This window comes from Piliocolobus tephrosceles, chromosome 13, assembly GCF_002776525.5.
Source record: "Piliocolobus tephrosceles isolate RC106 chromosome 13, ASM277652v3, whole genome shotgun sequence".
NCBI classification, from domain to species: Eukaryota; Metazoa; Chordata; class Mammalia; order Primates; family Cercopithecidae; genus Piliocolobus; species Piliocolobus tephrosceles.
In genome coordinates this window covers 28,443,984-28,449,983 of record NC_045446.1, presented here as the reverse complement: position 1 = coordinate 28,449,983, position 6,000 = coordinate 28,443,984, and positions in this window count along the sequence as shown.

Here is a 6,000-nt window from a genome sequence, read left to right as displayed (position 1 = left end):
TGGCTTAGCCCAACATCAGTGGGCTGGAAAGTCTCCTCTTCCCACAGTGGGAGGGGGAAAGGAAGTGAATATTTACTGAACAAAAGATCACAACAAATGCTTCCAGAAATTTGCAGGAAGTGGCTACATACAGTGCAGTGTAAGAAAACTGAGAAAAGTGATTATGAAATATGTTGGGTATGTGTAAGATTTTATAAATTAGGTTCCTCTTAATTTCTGGAAGACTTCAGTTAAGAATTTCATGTAAGTTATATTTTGCCCGTTTAGACTGGAATTTATTAGAGACAACTTCCCCTCAGGACTGAACTTATGGTGTAATGGCTTCGATAGGGTTACATAATGGAAACCATATTATCTTTTCGATTGCCACAACCCTACACAGTTCTTCCTCTTTGGGTATTTCAGATCTTTCAAACATATCCTAATGGTTCTCTTTTTTTTTCTTCCCAGAGGAGAACAAGTATGGGTGTCAGCTTCCTGATTGTGATTTACCAACTAGAGGCACAGTCTCTGCAGGAAATATGTCAGCTGTCTCATTGCTATCTTATTTAAAGTAGGACAGACATCAAGCTTGAGAAAACTTGGACAGGAGGACTTAATGGTAGAAAATGCAAGCAACCAAGTCAGTCTCAGTCATGACTCACAAGCTCCAAATTCACTTATGGAATCATCCGGTGAAATCAAATTGATAGTGAGAACAGGGCGCAGCAATGATCAGAAGGAGCCCAAAGAGCTCTAATGTCATTTTCGCAGCCTTTATTCTTGGTGTCTCCCTGAAGACCATTTACTTGGAACCTAGACAGGAGACTAAAGTCTGTGATCTCTGTGTTTGCTTAGCTCTGTAGACAGCTGGTACATCACATACAAAATATTACCCCACGCTCTCATAGTGTGATGAGTTGTTAATAAATCCATTCCAAATTCTTGGTTCTCATTCCTCTGAATGTAGATAGACTGGCTGAATATGGATGTATCAGCTCTGCTTATCACTCTAAATGTCATCTGTCTTTAACTTTATCCAAAACAGTTTTATTTTGCTTCAGAGAAAGCAGTGTTCTCAACTTCTTGAAAATCCAAGCCAAGAAGAATCATAGAATGAAGAATTATGCTCCTCAGCCTTCCTGGAGCTGTGGCATGAAGCATCAGTGGCCTCAATATGTGTCGGGTTTTCCTTGGAATAATGAGTAACACGTGTGCTTTTAAAAAAATGCATGTACATTTGACAGTTTTGGGATAGGGAACTGTCCATAATTCTGTCTCCTCAAGTCATTACAAGACATTTTCCTGTCTTTCCATATTTCCACAGAGAGAGTGTGAGTGTATAAAAAATTTCCTAATATTGTTTCTGTCTTGCTCTCACCTCATCCCCAAATAGTTGCTTTTTTTGGTTTGCTCTCTTTCTGAAGTCCCAGTATAGGTGATATTTTAACATGGTTTAAAGCCTAGACTAAGGATTTGGACAACACAGTTTGAATCTTCAGCCATTTCTTAACTCTGCAACTTTTAATAAGGTACAGATTCTTCTTCTGAAAATGAGAAAAATAATAGGTGTGCCTTGGCCTCCCAAAGTGCTGGGATTACAGTTCTAATGATGGATAGCAGAGTAGGGTTGAAGTTGGAGGTGGGACTCAACTCCAAAGGCGGGGCTCAGACACCAGACCATACTGGCAACTAGCTAAAACAGGGCCGGGGTGGCAGCAGCTTTCCAACCCACCAGTGTGCCATGTCAGTTTACCATTACCATGGAAACACCCAGGAGTTATTGCCCCTTTCTGTGGTAATGACCTGATGACCCAAAAGCTACTACTCCTTCCCTAGAAATTTCTGCATAAATCACCCCTTAATCTGCATGTTATTATGTGGGTGAATATAAATGTGACTGCAAAACTGCTCTGAGTTGCTACTCTCTGCCTACAGGGCAGCCCTGTTCTGCAGGAGCGGTCACGGAGCAGTAATACCACCAGCGCTGTAACACTGCTGCCTCAATAAAGCTCTTCTTCTACCCCTGGCTTGCCCTTGAATTCTTTCCTGGGCAAAACCAAGAACCCTCAAGGGCTAAGCCCCACTCTGGGGCTTACCTGCCCTGCATCAGGGTGACTCTACTTAACAACGATATATTTCAAGGTAGCTAGAAGAGAGGACTTGAACTGTTCCCAGTACGTAGAAATTATAGATACTCAAGGTGATACATAGGCCAATAACCCTGACTTCATCATTATACATTCCATGCATGTAACAAAATATCACATGTACCCCATACATATGTAAAATGTTATGTATCAGTGTAAAAAAGTAGCATGCATGCTCCTCCCAGCAAAGAATTGAGCAAATGAATAAATGAATGAACGGTAGTTATTTGCTATTTTCTAGTAGTTGTAATCAGAAATGATATTCAAAAGACAGGGCATCAACTAGTAGCATGAAGCTTTAATCCTAAATGGTCACTGCAGCAGGGAGCTCCAGGGGTAGCTGGGGTGATATAGGAGGCACCCAGGGGGATCAGCCCCCAACTGGTCTGGAGGTGTTTTATTATTCGACCGTTGATGTCTGTATTGGCATGCTCTGTCTGAATGTCAGCCCTGCTGGTCAACACTGGCAATAGGTCTTCTACAGTCTTTCCCAATCCCTTTTTGACTCCAAACACCAGCATTGGCAGGATGACTGAGTGGGATGAAGGTTCTAGTCAGTAACCACAGAACTTTATTCCTCCTCAGTGCAAAGCCAACTGGCCCGTATCAATATCGACTTCAACTTTGTCTTCTTTGGCCCTGTACTGTGAGATTTGAGCCACTGGCTTATGCAGCCAGCTTCTAGTACTACTACTGCCTGATCTTCTTCTACCTTGGAAATTTTCATTGTAACTACTCTGTATTTTTGCTATGATCAGGCTTATGATGATAAGGCAGTGGGTTGGCACACTTCTTCAGATGGACTAGCTAGGGCATATGTCCTCCTTCCAATTCTCTCTTAAATTCAATCACTCCTCTGGCTTGGCCAGGAGGATACCAGCTTTGCCAAGGTGACTTTATTATGTGTATCCTGGTACACATTCCCTTTTGTGTATGTAGCTCTGTTTCCTGGCATCATTATTTTTGGTAGGCTTGGGGTTGATTTCTGGCTATGTGATATTTTTCCAGCTAAAGTGTTTTGTTCCTGAACTTCGACATTCCATGAAGCTTTGTGAAAACACTCGTCCTGCTCTTGGAAGGTTGTTCATAGAGGGTTATATTGCCATAAACTTTTCCTTCCAGGCCATGGTGCAATCCACAGGACTGAGACGAGCTGCAGCTCTGCTGCTGATTCACTGCAGGACTTGGGGCTTAAAACTTGATTTCTCTGAGCCTTTGTTATCACAACTGTAAAGTGGAGATAAGGAGAGAACAAAAGAGATAATGTGAATTGAAGTACAAAGCAATAGAAGGTAGTCATTCATTCTACCACTCATCAGCCATAGTTCCCAACCCTAGGGAGCTATGGATTGATGGGGGAAATAACACATTAATAGTCAATTAAGATACAGACTCAGAAGTCCTACAAACAGGGATAAATGCAAGGTGTTATAAAAGCACACGGGAACAGGGCTGAACTCAGTCTTGAGGGGTTAGAAAAAGCATAGAAAGAGTAGGAATTATTAATAGTAATGATAGTTAAAATTAGTGGGGTGCTTACAATTCACAAGTGCAAAAATATGGAACCAGCCCAAATGCCCATCAATCGACGAGTGGATAAAGAAATTGTGGTATATGTATACCATGGAATACTGCTCAGCCATATAAAGGAAAGAAATAATGGCATTCGCAGCAACCTGGATGGAATTGAGACATTATTCTAAGTGAGGTAGCTCAGGAATGAAAAACCAAACATTGTGCGTTCTCACTCATAAGTGGGAGCTAAACTATGACGATGCAAAGGCATAAGAATGATAGAAAGGACTTTGGGGACTCAGGGGAAAGGGTGGGAGGGGGATGAGGGATAAAAGGCTACAAATTGGGAACAGTGTATACTGCTCAGGTCATGGGTGCACAAACATCTCAGAAATTACCACTAAATAACATTCATGTAACCAAAGACCACCTGTTTCCCCAAAACCTATGGAAATAAAAAATAAATGAATAAAAAAATAGTGGGATGCTTATAGTGTGTCAAGTAGTATGCCGAGCACGATCTCATTTAGCTCTCACAAAATGTGCCTATCTCATAGAGGTTTTAACTCTCATTTTATAATCAAAGAAACTGGTCCAAAAAGCTTCAGTAAGTTGCCCAAGGACATACAACTAGGTGGCATGGTCAGATCTGAATTTAAGTTGAATTCCAGAACCCTTGCTTTTAACCACTAGGCAGATCTGTTCATGCCATGCCCCTGCTTAAAACTGACCATTTGTGGCCAGGCGTGGTGGCTCACGCCTGTAATCCCAGCACTTTGAGAGGCCAAGGCGGGTGGATCACCAGAGGTCAGGAGTTCAAGACCAGTCTGGCCAACGTGGTGAAATCACATCTCTACTAAAAATACAACAATTAGCTGGGCGTGGTCACGGCACATACCTGTAATCCCAGTTACTCAGCAGGCTGGGGCAGAAGAATCACTTGAACCCAGGAGTCAGAGGTTGCAGTGAGCAGAGATTGCACGCCATTGCACTCCAGCCTGGACGACAAGAGCAAAAACTCCGTTTCAAAAAAAAAAAAGAAAAAAAGACAACAGAAAAAAACCCTGAGCATTTGTGACTTTCCATTGCTCATAGGATAATCACTAAACTCCTTTATATGCCTAAAAGTTTCCTGCCCAACCCTCTGGTCTTACTCTTCATCCTTTTCTCTGCCCCCCACCCCATGGTCATCAGCCTCAGCAGCAGATCATGAACGATATACTCAGCTAAGGAGTCTGAGCTTGTCCTATCACCAACAGGGAGCCATGGACCTTTTAAGCAGATTGAACAGAAGCAAGATAAGACCTGAAAATGCCAGTGAGGAGGCGGTTGAAGTAACCCAGGCACAGGTACATGGGGGTGTGAACTAAGGGACAGAAAGAGGGAGGGAGAGGGAGAGGGGTGAATTGGATTTAAGACACATTAGCTTATGGAATCTACAAATCTTGGTGACTGATGATGCAGGGGAGTCCAGCAGAGCGAGGACTCTAGGTTTATAACCACATTTCTAGCTTAGATGACAAGGTAGAGGGCACTAGCTATTTTTAAGGAGCTGCTATCAATGCCTAACAAAAGCAAACAACACCCACGATCTGCGTTTTTACTACATGTATGTTGCAAGGCCCTGAAAGCTGTATGATAATTTCCCTTCCCTGTCCCTTTTGTTCACTCCCTTCCACACTGAGTGTGGGAATTCACTGAAAGCTCAGCGAAACCCATCACCTCTGCCACACGCCCGCCCCCTGCTCAAGTTGAACTACAAATCCACACATCAGTCCCAGGTTAGCAATCTAACAGTGCCTGAAATTAAGCATTTAAACATTAAAATCAATCAAGCCCAAAGAACCTAACTTGAAGAGGTGTTTAAAAGAAGTAGGCTGAGGTACACCGAGAAAAACAACTTAAATTATTAAAGTGGAGTTTTCACCATGCAGGAAAAATGTTCCAATAATGTCAGATTAAAAATGTAAATCTATTTACCTTCCAGACGGTTTCTATGAGAGCTCTTATTAAAATCAGCTGCCTATCTGTCTGTCTGTGAGAGAGTTTGTTACTTAGGGAAGGTAGTCAGACCCAGGCATGCTGGAATCATTTTCTCACATTTGTCACTGACTGAATAGCTCCTGTAACTTCTGGTTTGTCAGTTAATTACTCTATAAACTTTCCCACTGAAAACGGAGGTCTTATTTGTTGTTTTTTCTTTCTTTCTTTCTTTTTTGTTTGTTTCTTGAGATGGAGTCCCGCTCTGTTGCCCAGGTAGGAATGCAGTGGTGTGATCTCGGCTCACTGCAACCTCTGCCTCCCGGGTTCAAGTGATTCTCATGCCTCAGCCATCCAAATGGCTGGGATTACAGGT